The 13,132-nt window shown below is 30.9% G+C and overlaps 1 long non-coding RNA gene across 1 annotated transcript; it reads left to right on the top strand.

Moving 5' to 3' along the window:
- Positions 1 to 11,432: 11,432 nt before the first annotated feature.
- Positions 11,433 to 12,869, top strand: LOC132749679 (uncharacterized). Its single transcript, XR_009628453.1, has 3 exons — positions 11,433 to 11,745; positions 12,000 to 12,073; positions 12,268 to 12,869. It is a non-coding gene; the product is annotated as an uncharacterized LOC132749679 (long non-coding RNA).
- Positions 12,870 to 13,132: the final 263 nt, after the last annotated feature.

Here is a 13,132-nt window from a genome sequence, read left to right as displayed (position 1 = left end):
TCGATTATCGATAACGCTCCGCCCCCTGTTGAGGCATCAATGAGGGAAATCGGTAGTTCCATATATCCGTGAATTACAGGTCCATACTGGTCCATACTTCTCGTAATACATGTATCGTTCATCTACCGTACATCTTTTATGAATATCTCAACATTTAGCCTTTTTTATAAATTAAGAAATTGTCGGCCAATGTACGTAACAGAATGTATGAAACATAAATAATTAAGCATAGCGGCAAATCGCACGACCACGGGGTTGATTAAAAATGTAGTTGCTAAAATATCCATAATGTGTGAAAATAATTTGTCTATCCCGTTAATCTGATATATATAACATTGAGTTGATAGACTTTTGTACGGATTCAAGGGCTTACTTTACATTCAACCTCGTTTTCTAACAATGTCAAGTAAAACAACAACAGACGACATTTTTTTTATGTGAACGCTTATATGACTTGTGGTAAGGTGTCCCTGACAAATTTCTAAACCATTTTAGATTGTCTAAGGATGATTATTTCTCTATGAATAAAAAAAGATATTAAAATATATTCTCAGTGAAAATAAATTGTTCGCCAGTAAATTCGACACAGTACTAATAAATCTGGGACAAAGTATGAAATTTATTGTCTATCCCGGTAGAAACTGGATCTCTATGCCGTGCATAGATGATATTCATGATAATAGAAGTCAAGAAGGTCACATCATAATGATCGATTAATGCCTTTTATTTCTATCAAAATATGTGAAGCATTATCAATTTGGTGGAAAAAATATATACTATCCCGTTCTTATTTGTACATCTACCATGGACTTTAAAAGACTGTCAGAAGCTCAGTTTTTTGTTATTTTATTTTATATTTTAACGGAATTTCATACACGAATACACAGGCAGAGTGACACTGGTATAATACAATAATAATGCTGATGATAATAATAATAAACTTCAAATAGGAAACAATTAAATACCCCGCTAGCGGTGCGCAAATGCGTTCCATTTGCCCCCACTGAGTGCCTCAAATTTTACCGATAGTCACGTGACATGTGCGACAGATACCAGACGAACAGTAAATCACGTTAAGAATTGAAGAAATTTCGGCTATAAACTGATATTAATCAGCAGCTTTTTAATTGGTCAGATGTCACTGGGTCATAAAATGTTGTTAGAGTATGTTACCGCAACTTGTGACCCTCTCTAGTGCGATATTTGTGTATTATGCAATTATTTAGCGTGAAACGTAGGGGTCCGAGAGAGAACAGCCGATTTATGACACTTCGTTTGATGCGGGTCGGACTAACTTTGAATCGGCATAACTTTTTTAATAATCAAGCAATTAACATGCGGTTTAAAGCACATGAAAGGAAATTCATTTACGGAGGGAACCGTGTCAGGGATTTTTGTTTGCTCAATCAGCGACTTAATTATCTTTAATTACGTAATATGTATGGTGAAAAAGGTCGCATATTTTGTTTGACGTTACGTAATATTTTTTTGAGAAAAGATATAAAAAATTTGAGACACGGTTCCCCAGATAATATAAGTATGGTTATTTTCCAAAAGTTTGATGACAAAAAAATAAAAAATGACTTTGATATGACGATTTAAAATTTTAGGATTTTTATTCAAAATCAATCATTTACAAAGGCATTTTTTTCAAATATGTTATTTTTTATGATGATCAACGACATTTAATGCACAAAGATTAAATGAATAACAATTATTACTAAAATAACTTGGTTTAAATGACATTTATGTGAGTACCACGGAAAGTGTCTGTTGTCACCTTAATTACCAAAAAGAGGTCAAAATATGCAAAATAGACCCTACTGCGTTAGTAACGCAGTAGAAATATGGTGATAAATACTGCAAAAATCAGTCATTAATTGCACATATGATACCGGTATAAACTATCACTTGAATCATTTATCCGTTTACTTTTCTTAAAATCTTATAAAACATTTTACCATGTTTAAATGGTATATTTTGGCTAATAAGAGGCATGCAGCTTTAAGACTAAGACTGGATGATGAAAGATTGGTGTATAGTGTTGTAATTTGTAATTGCACAATGCATTACTAAGAAATATCAGACAAATATTCTTTATATCAGAATATATTGTTTTGTTTGTAAATTGAATCTGTTTGCACAATTCATGGCCAGATTTCGAGGGTTAAAATATAAACGTACCTACTTCTATATTTAAGTTTCAGGAAATTAACCCGTAAGTAATTAAATAAAGAATCTGGCCGTTGTATGAAAGGTGACATATGTAGAACAATTCTATAAAGCTATGAGAGCAGGTCTGCAAGTTTCACATTTTGAATAATTTTGTGCTTTTGATGGATCTATCCAATTCAAAACATAATAGAAATCCTAACAATTCTATGTTTATAGTTCTATGGTGGTTTTTGTACAACTTGTAAAAGATAATACATTGTTGTATATATAAACGATCACTTCCAGGTTCAGAATGATTCGATCGTATTTACTGGGCATCTCTCAAACGATCGAAACAAAACATGCAGTTTGCGCACTGTCTGGTCACAATGTCATTTAAGTTTAATATCTTGAAGTGTTCCACAACTGAAACTCGTTCGATTCAATGCAAACTATTAGTCGACCGCGGCCTATTATATTTTAGATTAAAAGAAACTGTTCATCTTTGCTCTCTGGCAAAGAAGTTGTATAATTATGTAATGCACTTGCTATGCAGGACTCCATTTCAATAACAACGGCATATACAAAAAGCTTAATTTAAAAGAAAATGCTCCCATCTATCATCATAATTAATGAGTATTAAACATTTTCATTACATTATTCATATGTCATGATACTGATGGAAAGGCATACATCAGTTACGCATTTACATTACATGTACAGACGGTTGTGTAGTTATGGTCAAAGACAGTCAGTGCCTTTTTAACGCCAGGTCAGAATGAAATAAAAAAATAGATGACATACGGTTATGTAACAGTTAAATTATAGTATTTGACAATAATTTTTATTTGTGCTTGTGTTCAGACTCGATCGAATAATGTTAGCATAAATCTGAAGTCTATGCATTTGCAAAAGTCACAAGTAGTCCGTCTACATAAATTAGGGGGCGCATTCACATAAATAAAAGATCTTTTATGCATATTATGCAGAAAAAATGTAAACAATCAAAATTTCCAGTCAGCTTTATGGAATGATTGAAATAAATGCACATCAATTTGTTTGTTTTAATTGTTTTTATACAATTATGCAGGAGTCAACAAACTTTTGTAAACAAATCATTAGGTCAAGGAGGTTATTTTATAAGAATATTAATATCTGAATAAGAAATGACACTGTTTGCACCAAACTTCTAACCCGCTGGTTAAATTCATTTCCATATTTAAAATTAGCGATCTTACTAGCTGTGTTTTTGAGTCATATGAACATAATACGTTTACTCGTTATTATTGGCGACGCCGGTGAGCGGCGTCGTTTCTTATGGAATGCTTTTTATTTTGGCCTATGGAAGGAGCTGTTATTATTAGCAGTTAATGTCATGTTGTGTTAATTAGTTTAATTTTGATTCGTAAAAATCAAGTAAACGAAAATGTTGTTATATTTGTATTTAATAACTTTATGTAAAAACCATGTGCATTGTGATATTATTTTCACGAAATTGCAGGCTCAGTTTAACAGCTAGTCCATAAGTTTTATTGGCAATTCTAAAACCCGGATTTCGAATATCGTTGTGGTCATTCTTTTTCATTCATTTATATATTTTCAAAATTTTCCTACAAGAAGAACGTTCACCTGCAAATGAGTATTAGGGTTGGTAATTGAACTGTTGTAAACGATTATCCTATTGATTTTATCCATATTATGTTTATCTATTGCACAGAATTATTGTTTTTACAAAGTGTACCAGTATCCAATTGTTGAAAGCTATCCGATTTTCTGCAATTACTGCTCACATGGCCGTCTAACTTTTTACGAATACTTTAGCATTACTTTGCATGGCTTAATAAAACTGAGTCAGCAACATTTCATAATTTTGCTGTTTAGGGTGTTCTTTTGGGTTTCAGGTTTTCTCTTTTTTAAGGGGAAGTAACTCATGTTTACAAAAGTATTTGTTCTTTTCTGTCTATCTTAGGTATTACTTACTATTTTTGTTGTATAAAATTTACCAGTTGTAAGGTCATCAAAAGCATAGAGGCCCTGAGGAGTGAATATTGATAGATTTTTTTACTGGCTTTATATACCTTAGACTGGATTTTTCTAGTTTGTTCAGTTAGTACATACCTACAGGTATTCTGCTACAGGAATCTTCTAATCACTATGTGAAACTAATTATTATTTTCTATGTGTTTGTATATAAATTGTTAATAAAATAACCTTTGGTAAAAATGAAAGGTAGAAAATTAAAGCTTTGCATATAGGTGCTCATGTCCATATATCAAAACAGAGAAAGGATAACATCCTGAAGTTATCAATTTTAAACACTTGATATATATGCATATAGATTTTGAATTCCATCCATTAGTACCAATGTTAATGTTAATGTTATGATTTCATATTTATTTAATAGAAACTGGGAATTATTAAAGTTATGTGCATTCATGTATATCTTAGTATATTGAAATGATGAGACTTATAATATTTCTGTACTTAAAAAGTTACAGTTATGACATTACCCGTACGAAAAAAAACTCCTGTTTTACAACTGTAAGACGACTGAAAAAACACCTGTTTTTTTTTTAAATACAGGTCTTAGGGACCTGTGTTTGCTGAATCTGACATTTTGACTAAGAAATACAGGTGTATTTTAACAATTTAACAGGTGTCTTTTTGAGACAAGACCTGTGTTTTAGATGTACACATGTAATTCTAATACTTAGAAAATATTGAACTGATATTTTGTGCTGAAAATAATTTAAGTCCAAAACTACAACTGTATTTTCAAGGATTATACAGATGTACAATACATATAAACACTTAGAAAATCTTTTAGAGAAATTTTCACTGTTTGAAATACTTTAATATTTTTGATGCAATTGTACAGACTGCATGCACATTATTGGCGACAATAATAGATTGAACACAGTCTACAAAGGATAAACAGGTGAATTATGGGCTATCTTCAGGAAAACCTGAACCAGTGGTCACCTATATTCAGCAAAAGCATGGCTTATCCCTCCAAGCAAAAAATGTTAAATTAAACTTTTTTTCTCAGTTACATGTTTTAAGCAATCGCCTTTCTTAAGCAGACAATATATAGTCGGGCTTTCCGCAAGAAGCGGCTAGGTTTTTTGTATTACTTTATACCATAAACAACAAGTAAATATCTGAAATACCCATGCACCAGAATGTATGATCTTTTTAAACATAAAAATCAACCGATTACTATCGATCCTTTTAACAGATTTGCACGTCGTGTCCTACGGGTTGGAGCAAAAGAAGTTCGACAATATATTTTTGTTATCAATTACAGAAAAAGTTTCCACAACTAGGATTATTTAGGGGGGAATGCCCGAAGGACTCCCAACTTTGATAAGAAGAATGTATGCAATAATTTTCCGCAATATGGAGATTTCTGTACGTCACGTGATGCTTCATTGGATTTAATAGAGAAAGAAACGGCATGAACCTTATGGTGACTCACATATATTATTAAAGACTTACGTTCTATTGTCATATCATTTTCATAGAACTTTATACGTTTCTATGATAAAATTAATACCTTTTAGAAATTAAGATATCCATTGAATACCTAAAGATGACACCCACCTCTTTAAATTTAGATAAAGGTAGTGCATACTACTTCCTATTTTGCTGCAAACCATTTACATGTAATTTGTTTGGGCAAACCGATAGCATAATTACTTAATGTTCTCTAAAACTGCCGGGAATAATGTATACATGAAGAAATCATGCTTAAATATTAAATGTAAAGCGTATTTTTATCCTGTAAGTAAATGCTCTACATCAAGTATGTATCCAGTCATTCTAATAAAATGAAAAAAAAAACACACAATCAAACACAAAAAAACACACGAAACGGGGGTAAGAAAAATATCTCTTGAACTGAAATATGCTCAAAATCAACGTTATATAACCAAATGTGTACGCAAATGATACGCGTACTATGCTTCATAATGATTTACACACTTATTGACTAATAAACTACGCTTAAATGTCCCGTAATTAAGCACAAGAAACACACTGGCAGTAACAAAAGTTATCATAAGAACTCCAGGACATATTTTGAGTTATCACAAGAACTTCGTGACATTTGAAAAACCGGGTATAAATTTATAAGCCTGGGCTTTATGTTTGCAACTATGCATTATAATTATGTATTTATGTATAAACCCGAAGAAGATCACAAATGAAAACGTTAATATGTACGAATGAGAAGTAATTTGGAAATTTTATTTTTAACTACCAGATTTTTTTTAAAAGGCGATGAAAAATGGACTAAAAGGTTTTTTTCTGAAATAGTATACAATATGTAGGGCAAGCTTAATTATCAAAGTTTAATGTAGCACCTCAAACTCCCCATTTAAAGGTAAAAATTACCATTTTTGACATGAGTTCTCCAAGTATATAGAAAAGTTTTCCACAGATATCCGTAACGTTTTCCAGAAACTCCGTGACAGTTATTATAAGTCCAGCGAACCATAAGAACTCCATCCTTCGTGTAATACTTCCTCCCCCGTGTATATGAAAAAATACCGTATACCATCAAGTTTCAATTAAGTATGTTATGCATGGGTTCGAGTCATGACCAGGCAGTTTCTGTCAGGGTTTAGAGTGTTTTTTCAACTGACACATGTTTCCTTCATTTAACAGATTGTATAAAATTTGAAATGGACAAAGGCAGTTTTGTATGCATGATACTTTTAGATCTACAAAAGACTTTTATACAGTTGATTACACTATACTGCACATGAAGAAGTTCTTCTTCTTCGTGAAACTTCAAGCATCTGCCATAGGTAATGACATTCTTACATGGTTCAAGTAGTATCTTTGATGGACAGCAGCTGGTGGATATAGTTGGTACTCATTCTATTACTGCTCTGAGTACTAATATATGGTTTCCCCCTTGAGGTTCATTTTAGGTCCTCTTTTATGTAAAATATATGTCAATGACATGTCTGCAACCCTAAGAAATAAACTTTTATTTTATGCTTATGACTCAGGTGACTTATGGCATGAGTCAAATAAGTATGAGTCTAATGAACCTGAACATTTTTTTTCCAAAACACTTTTCAAGCAGATGCTTTATTTCATGATTTTAATAATTGATTCTTGCAATTCTAATGCAGATTTATAAAAAATAACTGCAACTGGTGTCTTTCTTTACGTATTTCCTTCTTTCCTTATTCGGAGTTGAATAAGGAATAAGGAACTGGTTCCCTATTCCTTATTCGACTTTACCATTTTTTTTTTTCAAGAAAAAATATGTAAATATCTTATATCATGATTTTAATGATTCTTGCAATTCTTATGCATATTTATCAAAAATAACTGCAACTGGTGTCTTTCTTTACGTAATAACTTCTGTTCCTTATTCAGAGTCGAATGAACCTGAATATTTTTCTTCCAAAATACTTTTTTGCAGATGTTTTATTTTATGACTTTTATTATTGATCCTTGCAATTCTAATGCCGATTTATAAAAAATAACTGCAACTGGTGTCTTTATTTACGTAATAACTTTGTTCCTTATTCGGAGTTGAATAAGGAATAAGGAACTGGTTCCCTATTCCTTATTCGACTTTAATTTTTTTTTTAAAAATTATGTACCGGTAGTTCTTTATTTCATGATTTTAATGATTGATACTTGCAATTCTTATGCTGATTTATCAAAAATAACTGCAACTGCTGTCTTTCTTTACGTAATAACTTCTGTTCCTTATTCGGAGTCAAATGAACCTGAACATTTTTTTTTCCAAAATACTTTTTATGCAGATGCTTTATTTCATGATTTTTATGATTGATCCTTGCAATTCTAATGCAGATCTATAAAAAATAACTCAACTGGGGTCTTTATTTACGCATTTTCTTCTGTTCCTTATTCGGAGATGAATAAGGAATAAGTAACTGGTTCCCTATTCCTTATTCGACTTTAACATTTTTTTCAAAAAAATTATGTAGATGCTTTATTTCATGATTTTAATGATTGATTCTTGCAATTCTAATGCAGATTTATCAAAAATAACGGCAACTGGTGTCTTTCTTTACATATTTTCTTCTGTTCCTTTTTTGGAGTTCAATAAGGAATAGGGAACTGGTTCCCTATTCCTTATTCGACTTTAACATTTTTTTTTCAATAATATTTTTATGCAGATGCTTTATTTCATGATTTTTCTGATTGATCCTTGCAATTCTAATGCAGATTTATCAAAAATAATTGCAACTGGTGTCTTTTCTTTACGTATTTACTTCTGTTCCTTATTTGGAGTTGAATAAGGAATAAGGAACTGGTTCCATATTCCTTATTCGATTTTTTTTCAAAATAATTTACGCAGATTCTTTATGCACTGATTTGAATGAGGTATAAATTTTATTTTAAATAAATACTAATTCTGCTGTTCCTTATTTAGATTTGAATAAGGAATCAGGAACTAGTTCCCTATTCATTATTCGAAAAAGGAATAAGGAACTGATTTCGAAAAAGGAATAAGGAATAGGAAACTAACTTTATGTACATACCAATGTGACTGCTTTTGTATAGTACCATCAATGCCGTTTCCAGCGTTATAACTGTGGTAAACTGGCTATAAGGCTAATTGTAACACTGATATTCAATTCAATGTTTATTTGGTTTAAATAATTAAAAAAATGCATTGCATTAACTGGGATTTGGACTCTAGACCTCTCGCTTTCTAATCGAGCGTGTAACCCCTCGACTACACATTGTTTACTTCTTTTTAAAAGATTAAACAAATTGATTAAACGCAAGATTTATATTTGCCTGGAATGTACGTACAAAATCACTAAATGTAATAAAAATCGAGGCAAAAGAAAACAGAATCCTTGAAAGTAAACTTATGCAAACATTTGTGCTACATTTTAAAATAAACGTACATTTTTATCAGTTAATCTGTTTTATATCTTAAATGTTAATTATTTTCATGAATAAGCACACGTTTTGCCTGTTTTGTAAAAAATATTTTCGTTGAACCCGAAACGCCGAAAAAAATCCATTGTGTATTTAGTCAAACCCCTTGTTCGCTGTCCGAATTTGGTTTCCGTCATTAAAATATAGACTTGCTCATTGGTACGTTATTTATTACATAAACAAAATTAGAAAATGATAAACAGAATATGATTTACACACATGGCACTATCACTTCAGTTAAACGTTTATTTTAATTCCTTAGGCCTCCTTGACATGTTGTACATCATAAAAGCTATTGAAAAATTGAAACTGTGTGATTTTGTTGAAACAAAAAATATAAACAAAAGCAAGACTAACATTTTCCCCATTTCTGAATATGCCAACGCATATCTACTAGACGGCGTGTGCATACACTTCAGAAATGAAGAGAAAACTTTAGGCATGTTATGGCAAGTCACTTCTGTACTCCCTAGTGTATTTCAAAAAAGGTTTAAAAATCAATATCTGCATTCACATAATAATGATGCATAAACGTTTTATAAAAGATCGTGTTATTTCTTGCTGACTTCAATGAAAATTTAAAACATCATTATATCATTACATCTTACAAATTCAAAGAGAGACTATATGTAGGAAAGTATACGATTATGTTATGAACGTTTTATTTTGAAATTGAAAATGCGAAACAAAAACAGTAAAGTTATATTAGTGACACAAATAAATTATAAATCAGTTTTCAGGTTTTATGTGCGAAATTCAGTTTAGATGATACATTAATTTGTTCATGAATTGTTAAAATTATTCAGAAAATTGCATGCCATTGTTAACTTTTAATATGTGATTATGTATAATTGTTAACATACATTTGTTATGATTCACGACATAACACACGTGATTCTCTTTAAAATATTATGCTTCACATACATCAGACACGATGTTATTGGTATTTGTTTCAAATCAAGCAGATCTATTTGAATATCTAATACTTATTTATTTATTGAACTTTAATAGAAATATTCAGGTTAGATAATTTCACCGAAATTTTTATTGTATTTACTCATTATATCCGCATTTCTACGGCTGCGTTTTTATTGACGTTATTGATGTTATAAACGAAAAAAAATGTCGTACATTCTGGATATTCAGGAACCTTATATGTAATAAGTTATGTGATTATGAATAGACAGAATGGAAATAAAAAAGTGGATTTGTTTAAATCTTTTCCTTTTCCAATGCATTGTGTTATAGCCAGGATAAATGCTACGTACTTATTATTTCCATATGTAGAAAATTATTGACTTTTTGTATAATAAACTTACTCGATCTGTCAGTATGTCAGTATATTTGGTAACTTAATTAATATATCGATAAAAGAAGCTTTAAATTGACAGAAAATTAAACTAATTTCAATCTAAATTACTTCTGCACCATTGTCTCAGTCTACGGAAAATGGTAGACTTCGAAGGCATCTTAGCGTGGAACTGATAACAATCTCTGATTGGCTTATCTCTGTGACCCCTGCCAGTTTGAGTGACAGGCGGTGTTGTGTCCATTTTAATCGCCGATTGGCTATCGGCTTATCGATGCATTGATTTGATAGACAGCTACCGTCTGGTCAATTAATCGATAATTAACAGTAGGCGGAACGTCGTAAATTAATTAGCTACTGGCGGGGGTCAATTACGCATTTTGCTTTCTCTTCTGCATTTTATTTCATTATTCAGTTTTATTTCAGAGATAAAATGTATATTAATTACGCTAGAAGTACTTGCTCTGAAATAATTCCTACTATATAATACAGTTAGCGCATTTTAAATAAATGATTTTTATTTAACTACATAATATGTTTACCTCAAATAAGTTATTGGCACACTTTCGTACATATACTCGTTATATAGTTCAATATCAAAGAACATTTTTTTTCTGGAACGTTTTCATATGTGCACTTTCTGATACATTCTTATACCGTTATCTAAACCACGTGCTATGGAACTGACCTAAATAGGTATCCAGGTATTGATATCTTTATGTTTATACTCTTACAAATATTTTCAGATAAAGTTGCTATGCAGATAACAACTTTTCCATCAATATATAAATTGTGTACCTCTCTTATATTTAATAAAAAACCGATATACCAAAAACCGATATAAAAGGGCGATATGAAATTCATCATTCAGCATTTTGGCTTAATCTGACGAAAGTTTTTAGAAGCCGAACTTAATATGGTGACTACATTATTTATTTGTTAATGTCAAAACAACAAAACCAGTTAATAACTTATTTTCTATATTTTTGTCGTTTACGTGAATGGCTAAAATTTATTTTATACATTGTATATGTAACCATACCGACTTTGGACGGATTTTAGCTATACCGGAAGTTCTATACAGGAAGTTGAGAATAATCATTATTTGGATTGTTTCTTGTTTGTTCATTACGTTTCACTGTGTTCAGTTGTTTATCCCAGAAGCTTTGCTTTCATTGGTCGAAAATAGTTTGTGTATTGTTGTACATGATTGTTTTTTACTGTTGAGCGGGAGTTCTGAGATACCTTAGTTTGGTCACGGTTGTTCTGAGGGTGAACATCATTGATAATGGTATAGCTGGTTGTTTCTTCGTATTGTGGATCTCCATGGAACTCTGATAGTTTGTAACTTTTGGTTTTATTCTATTTTTTATATTTGCTTAGTTGAACTGTGCATTAATTACTCTTTATTTGCCATTTTGATAAATTATTTGTTTCAATAATTTATTGTAAATTTTGATATTTACTTATGTGGAGTTTTGTAAAATTAGAATGGCGACATTGGGTAATATTCATTAACTCATTATTTAATTAACTTGAAATAATATGCACATTATTTCTGTCTGTACACTTTATTGATATTTTAACTTTGCAGCAATCTAGACTAATATCACATGTGTGAAAGGAGGTTTGTTGTAATGTGAGGGAAACAGTCAATACCATATATTGGTAAGTTTATATTCTATTGTATTGATTTATGTTTGTCATAAGATGGTCATTATTCTAAGATGTCGTTGAATTGCTGTCATGTGAATTTATTGCATATATCTGAATGCAGGAATTAGACTGAAATGCTGTATAAAATGCATTGTAATGTAATTCACTTGTTTGAATCTTTTTCTTATTAATATTATATGTTTTAGGTTGTCATTACATTACTACCGATGTATCTAAAGTTTGATTAAATGGAGATGAACCTACACGAACTTGGTTTTCTTTGTCACATGTAAAACAAGGTCCAAGTTTACATTGGCGCCCAACGGGGGACCCACAATTCATCTGAAGAGGTAGCTGACATGGTAACAAGCTTGTACACGTAGATGTAAGACATAAACATTATTTAGACTCAAGAATCCAGAGGATCTCAAAGGTATTTCTACAGACTTTTACGTTATCCCGAGGAGCAGCAATGGAGTGATTATTGACAGTCCAATATTTAAAAAAAAAACTGTTTTAAGACTGTGAATTGTGCTATCGGACAAATTATTATATTTTTTTGTGTGTATTTCATTTGAAAGGTTAATTGATTTCATTTTTTTTAAATTTTTTTTTGTATTTAAAAGGAATGGGCGTCAGTTATTGTAAGTGAAAAAGGGATCACAGCATGCCTAAATTTCTCTAATCTTCTCGATATCTTGATTAACAAAATATTTTCATTTCCTTCTGCTTAACAAATAACTTTGTTAAAAAAAAAAATTAATTTAATTGGTGAATATGTCGTCATTTTAATTAAAAAAAAAAACAACCCCAAAATCTTTAAAGATAACATATTGATATTATAAGCACAGTTCACAACACTAGGTCAATTGCTTGCTCTTTTTGTCTTTTGTGTGGTAAAATACTTTATAGACTTTAGTTGGAATTGTTTATAGGAAATTTTTTGGTGAGATATTTACTATTGCTGGTTTTATAGAAAATTCAATTTCGTGCATAACTATCGTTTATGCTGGTGTGAATTTCTGATTTTTTTCGACACATTTTGATTTGCTCAAATTCCAGAGCAGGTTT

Source organism: Ruditapes philippinarum, unplaced genomic scaffold (genome assembly GCF_026571515.1).
Source record: "Ruditapes philippinarum isolate M1 unplaced genomic scaffold, ASM2657151v2 ctg19946_1_1_1_1, whole genome shotgun sequence".
In the NCBI taxonomy this organism is placed as follows: Eukaryota; Metazoa; Mollusca; class Bivalvia; order Venerida; family Veneridae; genus Ruditapes; species Ruditapes philippinarum.
This window is presented reverse-complemented; position numbering and strand designations above follow the sequence as displayed.